Below are 14,220 nucleotides of genomic sequence, written 5' to 3'. Positions count from 1 at the left end.
AATTGTGTTCCATTTTGGAACACGAGTTCTGGGAGGTAAATTGAGCCTTTTTTTGTGATCAATTTTGAAATTCTAGAGACAGTCCCACATTCTTTTTTTACTCAAAAATTGGTCCTTCTCTGTTTTTTAAAATTTAGTATCAAAACGATCATATTGACATTGTGAACCAACTTTTAATAGTGTGGCAATGTAATTCGAAATCCATTTAGAAAGGAAAAGCTGCAGAGATGAATTATTTGATCACGAACTCTATCCTTTTTTAGACTCATCTGGGGTTTGAGTTCCAGGCGCTGCACTTATTATTCGGGTTGTCCAGATTGACAATTTATTGATTACTACTGATTTGCCCCTTTGAGACTCATTCACAGTTCGAGATCTGGGTACTGGACTTCTTTATTGGGTTTTTTCTATTGGACACTATTGGTTACTTGGCGGCTAACTACGGTTCAAGGTTTGGGCTACGTTTTTCAATCTCTAGACTTGCCATTTTTCATTCTTTGTAGTTTTAGCAATTCTGTGTACCGTCGAGCTTATGGGGTCTGCTTGGGTTTTAAGTTAAACTTACGCATGAGTGAACCTTCTGGGCTTATGAGGACCATTTAGGATTAGTTAGCTGTATTTAGTCCTTACACTCGTGTGCATTTCTTTTACTTTGTTTTATTATTGTATTTCCTTAGATTCTATCTTTTCTTATTGCCTTTACTTTTCAAGCACATTTGGCCTATTATGCCTGCTAGGTATCTATTTTTTGGTACTCATACTGCACTCTATATCTATTTTCATGATGCAAATCTCAGCACCAGTTACTAGGGTTGATTTAGGTCAGTTGCAATCTATTTCGGAGGCGTGGGTGAGCACTTGGCATTTTTGGATCTTCATATCTCCATCTAAACATATTTGACTAGTCTTTTGCTTTTTGAGACAATCTTGTTTCAGTGGTCCACTTTTTGTAGTAACTATGTACTTGTGACTTCTAGCACCTAGGAGGTATCTTATATTTTAATGTATATATACATTCGATGTGCTTCTGTTTGTTCATGTATTCTTGTTATTTCAGTTACTACTTTATTAAAGTTTAGCTTCTACCCTTAATCTCATTACTCACAGTTTCGGGGTATGATTTGACTTACTTATTGGGGGTTATAGTAATTGCCATCATGAATCGAGAGTCGAATAGTGATAATTGGTATTAGAGCCCCAAGTTCATAGGTCTCATATGTACATAGCTAATGTCTAGTAGAGTCCTGCGGATTGGTGCGTAGATGTCTGTAACTTATCTTTAAGAGGCTACAGGATGTCGTTAGGAATACGTCCTCTTTTGTATCACTTTCATGTAGTGTGTGTATTATTATTTTCATAAATCTCACTTGTTCTATTTTTTTCATAGGTATGGCTCACACGCGTGGTACCGCGGCCGAGGGTTATACACCCAAGCCTACTAATAAAGCCAGAGCTATAGGTAGAGACTAAGCAAGAGGTCGTAATAAGGCTACAACACCAGCTTATGAGAGAGAGAAGAAACCAGAGCAAGAGACGGAGCCTCAAGTAGAGTCCGTTCATCACTAGACGATGGGGCTAGGGCTAGACCAGCCACCACCTATACTAGTTATGGCTCCTGAGATGCAAGTGTCCATTATAAAAATACTTATGATACTAGGGGTAGGCAGTAGCATATCCCAACTACCACCACAATGATGCCAGAACAGCAGGGAAAGCCTACCGCGATGGCTTTAGAGGTTCAACGGCCGCTAGCCCCCACCGTCGATCAGCCAGCTATAACTAATGGGGTGATGTCTCTACACTAGCAGAAGATGCTTGGGTTGTTTTAAAGATTGTCCCCGTCTAGATTTTCTGGAGCTATAGGGGAGAATGCTCAAGAGTTCTTTATGATATGCCAAGAGAAGCTCAAATCTTTGGGTATGGGTTGAAAGGAGCTGACTTCAATACTCACCAGTTTTGTAGGCCTGCCAGGCAGTGCTGATGCTCTTATCTACAGACCAGGCTAGTTGGGTCATCACTAGTATCATAGGACTAATTTTCAAAACCCTTTTTGGCCAGATGCATACTACAGAGTTCTAGTCTTCGTAACCAATTCTCCAGGTTGGAGCAGGGCTCCATGACCTTCTTGGAGTATGAGGCAAAGTTCCATAAGCTATCTCTCTATGCCACCATGATACTGCCCATAGAAGAGGAGAGGGTTAGATGTTTTATTTGTGGGCTCAGATTTTAGTTGAGGATTGAGAAAGAGCCTATGGCTTCAGTAGGGTGATCATTTATGGATGTTGTAGATCACTCCCGCACTATGGAGCATATTCTTCATGAGGCCCATAGAGGTAGTGAAAAGAGGGTTCACCATCAAGACAACCATAATGGGTCCCGATCCTATCCTAGGGACTTTTATGATAGGTATCACCTATAGTTTCAGTAGCTAGCTAGCCTGTTCAGGCGGTATTATCTACTTCAGAGGGTAGCCAATAACATATGGGTATTCCTAGCACGGGCCAAAGTTCGAGGGGATCAGATTTAGGGACTATAGTTTATGGTGACCTATTTTATGTGGGTTATTCCTTCCAAGGTTGCTATGATTGTGGAAATGTACACTACTAATCTCGAGATTGCCCACATCATGGGATAGTTTCTCAAGCTCCTATTGTAGCTAGGTAAGTTTTAGTAGTACCCTCTTCTGCTAAAGGTGGTGATCAGAATTAGGATCACCGGGGCGACTGATAGGGTGCTTGAGGTGGTGCATGGGGAGGTAGGTCAGGCGCTAGGTTAGACACACTAGGAAGAAGTGGCTAAGGTTTATTTTTATGCAGCCTCAGCGAGGGTAGAGGTTGAGGTATCTAATGATGTCATTACAGGTATGCTTCTATTATGCCATAAGCTTGCCACAATTTTATTTGATCTGGTCTACACATTGTCATATGTATCTATTTATTATACTCCCAAATTGGGTATGAGTTCAGCATCCTTGGCTGAGCTACTTCGTGTTTCGAACCTAGTGGGTAAGTCCTTAATAGTGGATCAGGTATTGTATGGTTGCTTAATGACTATCCAATGTTATGATACTAGAGTTGATCTGATTCTGCTAGATATGGTTGATTTTGATGTGATTCTAGCATGTACGAGTTATCCTCCTACAATATGGTCTTAGATTTTTATGCTAAGACTGTTACCTTAGCCATGTCTTGCATTTCTCCGATGTTGTGGTAGGGTTCTTATAATCGCAAATTGATTGGGATGATTCTTTGATGCGAATGTAGTAGTTGGTTAATTCTGGGTGTTTAGTTTATTTGGCCTATATGTGAGATGTCAATTGAGAGGGCCCTTCAATTGATTTAGTTCTTATAGTCTGGGAGTTTGCAGATATGTTTCCTACCTACCTACCTACCCCCAAAGAGTGATATTGATTTTCCTATAGACTTGGAGCTAGGTACCAATCCTATTTCTATTGTGCCTTATCGGATGGCCTCTGCAGAGCTCGGAGAGATCAGTGTTTAGCTTGAGGACCTCTTAGGTAAGGGATTTTATTTGGCCTAGTTTATGGCCTTGGGGTTACCTAGTCCTTTTTGTGAAGAAAAAGGATAATTTTATGCGGATGTGTGTCGACTACATGCAGCTAAAAAAGTGATAACAAAGAACTATTACCCCATGCCTCATATTGATGATTTATTTAATTAGCTTTAGGGTGCCACAGTGTTTTGTAAGCTTGACTTGAGATCTAGTTATCATCAACTGATGATTAGGGTAGTGAACATCCCTAAGACCGTATTTACTACTCGATACGGCCACTATGAGTTTCTTGTGATGTTTCTTAGGTTGACTAATGCCCCTGCTACCTTCATGAACTTGATAACCCATGTGTTCAATCCATACCTTGATTCCTTTTTCATAGTCTTCATAGATGAAATTTTGGTATACTCGCATTGACAGAGTAAGCATGAACAATATTTGAGATTAACGCTCTGAACTTTGAAAGATCAACACTCCAGACTTTGAGAGATCAGCGCTCCAGACTTTGGGAGATCAACAGATTTATGCCAAGTTCTTAAAGTGTGAGTTTTGGCTTAATTCTATATCATTATTGGGGCATGTAGTGTCCAAGGATGAATCATGGTAGATCTGGCGAATATTGAGGCTATTCGAGATTGGGCTAGACCCACCTCTATTTCTGAGATTTGCAGCTTCAATGGACTAGTAGGCTATTATCATTGATTTGTTGAAGGCTTCTCTACCATCACAGTTCTATTGACTAGGTTGACTCACCAGGATGTTCCATTTAAGTGGTTTGAGGAGTGCGAATTGAGCCTTCGGAAACTCAAGGAGCTCCTTACCACCGCTCTTATATGGACTATACCAATTAAGGAGGAGGTCTTTACTGTATATTATGATGCATCCAGCATCGATTTGGGTTGTGTGTTGATTCACTATGACCGAGTTATAACATGTGCATTGAGGCAGCTTAAGCTTATGAGTGTAACTACCCCACTAATGAATAGGAGTTAGCGGTGGTACTTTTTGGGTTTAAGATTTGGAGGCATTACCTCTATGGATTTCGTTGTGAGATCTACACTGATCATAAGATCCTACAGTATATTATGAGTTAAAGGGATCTTAATTTGAGGCATCTCCATTGGATTGAGCTCCTGAAGGACTACGACCTCTGTATTCTCTATAATTTAGGAAAGACAAATATAGTGGCAGACGCCTTGAGTTGGAAGGCAATAAGTATATGTAGTCTAGCATTCCTTTCTATTGTGGAGCAACCTTGGGCTTTGGACATTAAGTCCTTAGCTAATGGGATGATTTGACTTGATATTTTAGATTCCAGGTGTATCTATCTTATCTGGGAGCTTAGTCCTCTCTATTAGATTAGATTTTTGGTCGATGATTTGAGGATGAGGAGTTGGTATCCCTTCGAGATCAAGTTTTTGGAGGTGACGTCGGTCAGGCTACCTAAGATCCAGATAGGGTTTTGAGATTTGATGGACACTTATTTATTTCGAGAGTTGAGAACTTGATTCAGTTGATTCTTAGTGAGGCCCATGATTCCTGATATGCTATCCATACAGGCACTACTAAAATATATCGTGATTTGAGGTAGCATTAATGGTGGAGCAATATGAAGAGAACATTGCAGACTATGTGTCTCATTGTTTGAGTTGTTACTAGGTAAAGGTCGAGCACTTAAGGCCTGGTGGCGAGTTTCATATATTAGCAATTCTTGAGTGGAAATAAGAGTATATCACCCTGGACTTCAATGTGGGGTTGCCTCGACTTCCAAAGGTTTTGATAGCATTTGGGTCATCGTTGATTGATTGACCAAGTCAGCACACTTCCTCCCTTTTCATACTTCCTACAGAGCTGAGAGGTTTGCCCATTTAAGGCCTTATATGGTAGGCCTTTTATCACAACAGCTACTACTCTAGTATTCAGATGGCCTCATTTGAGGCATTATATGGTAGGAGTTGTTTCTCTCTTATTGGTTGGTTTGAGACTATGAAACGTAGGATGCATGGTACAAACTTGATGCAAGAGGCCTTAGATCATGTGAGGGTTATTCAGGTTAAGCTTAGGACATCTCAGAGTAGACACCAGAGTTATGCCGATCGTAGGTGTTATCCATTGAGATTTTTCATTGGTGATAGAGTTTCCCTCCGAGTATTGCCCATGAAGGGTGTGATGAGGTTTGAGAGGCGGGGCAAGCTTATCCCAAGATATATTGGCCCTTTTGAGATTTTAAGGACAGTTGGGGATGTTGCATATGAGTCAGCCTTGCCTCCAGCATTCTCAGCTATCCACCCAGTTTTCCATGTTTTGATGTTGCCCCGCTATGTTCCAGATGAGTCTCATTTGTCTAATATGATTCAATTGAGTTAGATGATCGTCTGATATTTATTAAAAAGATTGTTTCCATTCCTATGGTTAAGATCCATTGAACATATCATCTAGTCGAGGAGGCTACCTTGGAGACCAACCAGGAGATATGGGAGCAGTTCTTTACTTATTTGAGCCTTCAAGTACTTTTTGATTCTTACTTTTGTAGATGAAAGTTCTTTTAGTAGTAGATATTGTAATTATCCTCCAGGTCACTTTTGAGTTATTGCACCATTTCATCGTTTATAGCATCCATATAATGATTCAAAGTCATTTATAACTTGCTAGCACTGACTGTTCGGTCACTTGGTCATTCATCTGGGTTTTAAGCATGTTTCTCTATTTTGGAGCGTTTGAAACTTACAAAGTTGATTTTGGTAATAACGTCAAATAAACAACCTCATACAAAAATTTGACGCTTCCATTAGCTCTGAAATGGCAAAATTAGATTAGGAGTATGGTCGGTATGAATTTCAAAGCTTTCGGTGCGAGTTTGGACCATTTAACATTTTAGCCTTTGAAATTGGGCCTAAATTTGACTTTGGTCAATATTCTTAAAAAATGCACTAGAAATGAAAATTTTATAAGTGTGGTAAGTTCTGAAATATCGAGTTTGATCTAGAATGACCCTTCGTGCGCTTCTTGAGACTTTTGGTCGAATCCCAAGGACCGTTGTGGAATTTGGCTAAAAATGACATTTGGGTGTAGGATCCACTTTTTGGAATTTGACCTTAAATGAAAATTTAGACTATGTCATTGAGTCTAAAACGTTAAATTTTATAGGGTAGCATACCTTATTTACACGCACGGGATTCCGAATGAATCTCGAATACCCCATCAAAGACTTGGCCATTTTTCAAAACACAATTGATGTAGCTGTGTCTAGTGCCATCACTAAATCTACCCTTGGTCGCTAAAGCAATCAAGGTGTCGCTAAAGCGAGGTGCCCCTATGGGAAGGTGTCCCTAAAGCGGTTAGATAGTCTCTAAAGCAACCCCAGCGATAGGGTCTTCATTTTAACGAGGCCCGCCTCTTTGAGGTACTCTTTTGTGATGCTTGGGTAGTTAAATCATACCCATTTTTCAGTTTAAATCCCCAACTTCAAAAGCTTGCTTCTCTCTCATTTCAAGGCAAAAATGGGTTATTCAAAGGCCAAATTGTGGGTAATTGCTAGGAGAAGGTGTTGGGGACTTCGAAAAGTATTTCGAAGCCTTCGTTTAAGGTAAAATCGAGTGATAACATGCTACCTTTGTTGTTTACTTGATTTAAATTAAGAAATTTTTGCATGATCTTTTTTCCGCTAGTCTGAGCCTTGAATTGTGTTCCATTTTGGAACACAAGTTCGGGGAGGTAAATTAAACCTTTTCATGAAGTGGAATTTCTGGAATGGGTCCCACATTCCTATTTTTGACTCCAAAATTGGTCCTTCTCCGACATTAGTAAATTTAGTTTCAAATGACTATATTGACGTTGTGAATCTATTTTTAATAGTGTGGCAGCATTTGGAGGCCATTTGAAATGAGAAAGCTCTGACACTTTGATTTTGAGCGCACGTGATGGGCCTACAGGTAGGCTACGGTTTTCCTCTTCTTAAATTGAGCTTGATTATGTGATAGAGTGAAGGTTATTTAGAATTTGGGGTGGTTAGGTGATTTAGCATGCCCATTAGTGTAGAAATTCTCTTTTAGGCCTTTTCAGGTAATTTTGGGTGCTTGTGAGCATGATGTATTTTAATTTAATCATTTAAACCTTGGCCTTGATTATTATTATTTTTTATTGATATGGAGCATGTTGTCCTTTAGTCTAAACTTAGACTAGAGTTTGCCATGTATTTGTGATAGTTGGAGCCTTTAGGCTTGCTTTTACTCTGATGTTGATTCAAACGACTTAGCTTCATGTAGAGTGGAATAGCAGACTAGGGTTTGGAAGTTTGAGCCTTATATTAGGTGTTGCCTCATCTTGATGACCTTCTACCCACTCTCCATTTTTTATGGCTCGTTCATGGATGATTTGAGATTTGGGGCCTCATTTGGTGATTCAGGATCGAGTTTGGTCAAACTTAGAGTGTTGAATCGACTATCTGAGAGTGGAAGTCGATCCACGAGGGTTTTGGAATGATGGGATAACATGATATTATTCATCAACAACTACCATTGCAGATTCAGGGTTTGATCATTCTACCCGCTTAACTTCTACAGAGATGACTTATCCGATCACAGACTCTTACCTCTTTGTGACTCATCCACAGTTCGAGGTCCAAGCGCTAGACTTCTTAGCTTGGATTTCCATATTGACTATTTGAAGATTACTACTGATATGCCCATTTGATACTCATTTGCGGTTCGAGGTCCAGGCACTAGACTTCTTAGCTGGGTTATTACTATTGGTTACTTGGAGGCTAACCGTGGTTCAAGGTCCAGGCTACACTATTCTGGCTCTAGACTCATCATTTCTCATTCTTAGTAGTTTTAGCAATTCTCTGTAGTGATCGAACTTATGGGGTCCTCTCAGGTTTTTATTTAAACTTGCGCACGAGTGTGCCTTCTGAACTTATGGGGGGACCAGTTAGGTTTAGTTAGTTGTATTTAGTCCTTTTAGTCCTTACACTCATTTGTATTTCCTTTACTTATTGTTGATTCTACTACTTCCTCAAATTCTATCTTTTCTTATTGCCTTTACTTTTCAAGCTCAGTCGTCCTATGATGTCTACTGGGTATCTATTGTTTTGGTACTCATACTATACTATGCATCTGTTTTGTGATGCAAGTTTGAGCACTAGTTACCAGCACTGATTTAGGCCAGTTGCAGTCTATTTCAGATACATGGGTGAGAATTTGGAATTTTTGGATCTTCATGTCTCCGTTTATACATATTTGACTAATCTGTTGCTTTTTGAGACAATCTTGCTTCAGTGGTCCACTTCTGGGACTTGTATCAATATTTTATAGCAGCTCTGTACTTGTGACTTCCAGCATCTGGAAGGGATCTTATATTTTGATGTATATATACATTCAATGTGCTTCAACTTGTTTATATATTCTTGTAATTTCAGCTACTGCTTTATTATTGTTTAGTTTCTGCCCTTAATCCCATTACTTATAATTTCGGGATATGGGTTGGCTTACCTACTAGTGAGTTATAGTAGGTGTCATCATGACTCGAGAGGTCGGATTGTGACATATTGATTTTGGTCAACTCCAAACTCTAGAAATCCAATCAAAGGTCTAAAATACACTCAAAACTATAAGATTGATGTTGAACCTTCAACTAGGCCATAAATCACCCTTCGAACCTACTAGAATCATCAAATCTTGGATTCAAGCTCACCAACCCCAAATATTAACTTTGGTCAAATATTCCAAGTTTTCAACTTCCAAAATTGACAAACTCTCCCAAAACCCATTCAACAATCTTGAGAATCTTATCACTCATCCCAATAACCAATGTGATGTGGAGGGTCAAACAAGAAAAAAATAGTGAAAATCACAAAATAATCTTGAGGGTCGTTACACTATCTACTACTAAAATACATGTTCATCCTCGATGTAAAGAGATAGAAAGTTCTTGAATGGTAATAAAGTTGGAGATATTTGCTCCACATGTCCAACTCAGTTTCCCAAATCGTCTCTTACAATAGATATTGTCTCCACTGTATCTTCACAGATGTTACATTCTTTGACATTAACTTTTGAATCCATCTATCCAAAATAGTTATAGACACCTCCTCAAAGGTCAAAATTTGATTCAATTCTACTGAGTCCTATTGAATCTCACCTAGGATCCATATAAATAATACTTCTTCAATATAGACACAAGAAAAATAGGGTAAAGACTTAAAAGACCCAAAGGTAAGGCTAACTCACAAGACACCTCCCCAATATGTTATAATGCTTCAAAAGGATCGATTGAAATTGAGCTTGCCTTTCTTTCAGGACCTCATGACACCCTTCATGAGTTATACCTTTAGCAACACCATCTATCCAACCATGAACTCTAAATCTCAAACCTTTTCATCCACATAAATCTTTTGCCTTCTATGAACTTTAAGAAGTCATTGTTGGATCAACTTTACTTTGTTCAATGAATCTCTCAATAAAATTGTGCTTTAAGGATTGAACTCAAATGCATTGAACCAACCCATTGGATATCTATATTTTCTATTATACAAAGCCTCAAATAGAGCTATCTAAATACTGGTATAGTGATAAGTGGGTGTTCTTACCAACTTATCTTATCTTTAAACCTATGGTTTTGCTTTGTTTATTTGAGAATTGCTGTATTTCATGTATTTTTCATCATGTGTTGTAGGATAATGAGATATAGTTTATCAATGAGATAAGAGAACAAACCAAGTAAAAAATGAGGCAAAATAGAGACTAAAATTCAAAAAATAGAATAGCCAGAGACTATTTATCACGTGACGCGATTGTGGTCAATATATTGATAAATCGTCACGATCGTGTGACAAGGGTTGCAATTGCAAAAGATTGGTCAATGCTAACCTCATGACCGTGGTCAAACTATCGCCAACGCGAAGAGAAAAATGCCATGCATTATTTTGAAAATTCACAATTTGATCCTAAATTTGATAATACACTCATGCACAACCATTTTGAAGAGAATACTTGGATAATTCTAATCTTGGATTTAGTTTCAAGATCAAGATTCCACAACCAACACCATAAGAGTGAAGATTAAGAGCTATTGTATTTATCTTTAATTCTTTCTTCAACTATATATTTTGTATTGAATATTTCTATGTGTATTTGTTAATTGTTAATTTGGATTATTGTGTTTGTGATAATAATTGTTGGGTTATTGATTTTCATCTTGTGATTTTGTAATTAGTTGAATATTATCTTTTATATGATATGGGTCTTTGATTATCTAATCTATTTCATGCTCCCCCCTATGTGGTTGGCCTTCTTACCAATCTGCCTCCTTTCTTTTGATGGAATATATCAATACCCGAGCTCCAGCTTTGCTTGCGCTCTTCACCGGTGCTCGCTAGATGTATCACTTATCCCACTCCTCACGGAGTGGTAAGGAGTCTTCTTGTGTGTTACAAAAATCAACAGGCTAGATTTGGAACCCTTGTCGCAGCCCTCGAGAAGCTGAAAAGTACCCATGTGGCACACCATCCACAAGCACTCCAAAGTCTTCACTGCATAAACATCCATGTATCAAATTCCGCTATGATTCCTTCTTTCTTCCAACTCTGAAAATTGTTTTTCAAAGGATTTCATCACTCCTAGGACTTGCCATTTACCTTAATTTAGCCTGAAAAAGTTAATTAAGGTTGCAAACGATTGATTAGTGCTAATTTGAGGATTAATTTTTCATTTATTGAATTTGAGCTAGTAATAGTAAAATCCTTGCATTACCTAAAATTGCATTATCTTTTTTGGCACTTAGCTAGATTCAAAAGAGCTAGTTGAGAAATATTTGCCTACGATCGGAAGATATAGATAGATAATTGAGATTTCAAGGCATGTTTGATTATTTTCATGATTAATTGAGATTGTATGAAACTAATTTGCAATGGATCGTATGTTAATTGACTTTCCATTTCCAAATCTCCTTGGTATTCTTGCTTGAAATGGTTATTTCTCTCACCACCCTCTATCTCATATCTTTAATTGTTACCAACCCCCCCCCCCCCAAAAAAAATACTTGTATCTTTGTTTCAGATTTAAACTAGTACCTTGTAATTCTTTATTTCTTCAATCGCCTAGATATTATTCCTTATGGGATTCGATCCCGAACTTATATGTTGGGTTATATATTGCTACTAATAATCTACACTTTAATTTATTAGAGTGTATTGAGCATTATCAAAAATGGTACAATTGTTGAAGAACAATTTGGCTCATTAAATTAATTTAAAATTTATAGTTTACTAGTTTCTATCCAAATTGTGAACATTTGTTTGTGTTTTCTTTTTGTGTTGGTTCTATGTCTTCTAGTGATGAAAACAAACTTGATGGTTGCAATCCCGAAATTGATAATCGATGTTGTTATTGTGGAAGACCTCAAGATGCGCAAAGTTATGTAATTGCCTCTCGACATGAAGAAATGTAGGACAAAATAGGTATTGTGAGTCAAACTTGACTCACGTACATAACCTAACAACTTGAAAATTTTGTGAGGATATGGGATGTCGTATTATTGATGAAGGATGAATTATTTGACTTACACCTAGATCGATGCTATGATTTGATCCATTTTGAGCTTGCAATTGCAAATTTGAAGGCCAATGTAAGAACAAAGATTGAAACATATGATGTTCCTTTTCAAGTGGTCAAGAATAATGAATTGGAGTTCGAATCTAAAGAAAAAGGGGTTGTGATAAATGTGGAAGAGATCTTGGGTATTGGAATGCCAATAATAATCCAAGATGTCGAAATCAAAGAAATGACACTAGAGTTGCATGAACAACTCAAACATATAATTTATGACAACTCTAATTCATTTGAGAGTGAGAATATTACTCACTTGAAGGCAAATAATATTAGATTCAAAGTTCAAGAAATGGCCTAGTGATATTCTCACTTTTACCCAATGATCCTCAAAAAAAGAACGATGTGAAATTGGGTAAGAAATTCAAATCTTTGAAGTGGATAGTTCGAGTGAAACTCTTGATTCTCTCATGTTTCACCCATGCATCTCAATGAAGCTTTAATTTGACCTTGGGAAGGATATTCATTGCCTTTAAGTAAAAACACAAAGTGTGATGTATCTGCGTCATACCACGATATTAAATTGTGCTTTTGATGGGAGGCGACCCATTATTTTCTAAAAATTTTGGTTTTGAATTTAATTTTTAGATTAGGATTGGAATTGAAGTTAGGGTTGTACTACATTCAAAATGGAACTTGAAATACTTTTTGGGAGCTTAGGATTGCCAAAATCAAGTTGGCGGGTAGCTGAATGGATCCTGCCATTGCCAAAAAGATTAGAGACTCCCCAGGTCTATTACACAGGTAACTCATCACAATCGCATGAGCTACAGGCCACGATCGCAAGAGTAATTGTTGACTTGGTGCGATCACATGAGCCACAGGTCATGATCGTGAAGAGTAAAACCAAGATGCCCAGTTGTGATCGTGAGGAACGGGTTGCGACCGCAATGAATCGTGGTCACTTAAAAAGTCGAATTCTTTATTTCAAAATGATGGTCCTCATTCCCAAAAGCCCTAAACTTTATCTCAAGAACTCAACCAAATCACAATTATTTTGTGCAAAACTCTTCGTGAATTAACAATCCTCAAGGTATGTACTCTCATTCTCCCTCTTCTATTGTCTCTTTGCTGATTTAAATTAGTTGAAAATCGGCTTTGATTCTCACCCAAATTGTGAATATGAAATTGTGTGTTTAAATGTGAATTGTGGGTTGATATATTATTGGTAATTGTTGTGTTGGATTGGTAAATTGATGTAGGGTGAATCAGTGGCTAAGATGTGATGAAAATTGCTTGTTAAATTGTTTCCCATGAACTATTCGGCAAAATGCCTAACAGAAGAATTCTCAGAGAAAACATTTTTATCCATAATCGTGATGCCCAATTTTGTGATCGCATGAAGATAAATGCTGAAATCTGTGATCAAAATGCACAATCTCGCGATTACAATGAGTTAAATCAAGTATGACCCCAAATCTTCATCGTGTTCGTGATGCCCAATCCCACAATCACGAAGAGCAAACTAACTGGCAGTTTAATCTGTCAAAAATAGTAGCTTTGCCCAGCCTTACCCCAACCTCTTTTTACCCATTTCTTTGGTCTAATTATATACTAATCCACTCCTTTATATGCATATACACTTGCCTAACGTAGTTTCACTATTTCTAGATACTTTGAGCATTAAAATGTCCTCGGATTCTATCCTAAGTGAGCAACAAAATGAGGAACAAATGTTGGGGATGAGTTCTACAATTAAGAGTTGTTCGTTTCAGCTAAGTGTTACCAATTGAATAACCTCCGCACATCAAAAAGTATCACAAGGGAAAGGGGCATTCTATTGGACCATCTTCAAGACCGAATGCCCAGTTTTTATGGGAGATTAGAGGCTAGCGGTTGGATGTGATTTGCAGCTGATCTTATCAAGGCGAATCATTCTATGATTCACGAATTCTATGCTAATGTCGTTGAGACTAACTGTGCCAATAACTTGGTAGTCACGGTTTGGGGTATATAATCAAGTTCATTTGTACCCAACTATAATTAATGTTCTCTATGGTTTCCCTAATACTAATAACGAGGTACACAAATAAAGGGAAAGGGAAAAAGGGAAAGATTGGTTTGTGAAACACTTACATGATGGTCATATACTGCAATGGATCAC

The 14,220-nt window shown here is 37.9% G+C and overlaps 1 long non-coding RNA gene across 3 annotated transcripts in view; it reads left to right on the top strand.

Moving 5' to 3' along the window:
* Positions 1-12,625: 12,625 nt before the first annotated feature.
* LOC129887337 (uncharacterized) overlaps positions 12,626-14,220 on the top strand; it is a 31,836-nt gene continuing 30,241 nt past the window's right edge. For all 3 annotated transcript variants that reach the window (XR_008766325.1, XR_008766328.1, XR_008766326.1), the window contains exon 1: positions 12,626-13,149. This is a non-coding gene — a long non-coding RNA (uncharacterized LOC129887337). The remainder of the gene's footprint in view (positions 13,150-14,220) is intronic.

This window comes from Solanum dulcamara, chromosome 4 (genome assembly GCF_947179165.1).
Source record: "Solanum dulcamara chromosome 4, daSolDulc1.2, whole genome shotgun sequence".
NCBI lineage: Eukaryota > Viridiplantae > Streptophyta > Magnoliopsida > Solanales > Solanaceae > Solanum > Solanum dulcamara.
Note: the sequence above shows the minus strand (reverse complement) of the source record. Positions and strands in the feature narration are given on the sequence as shown.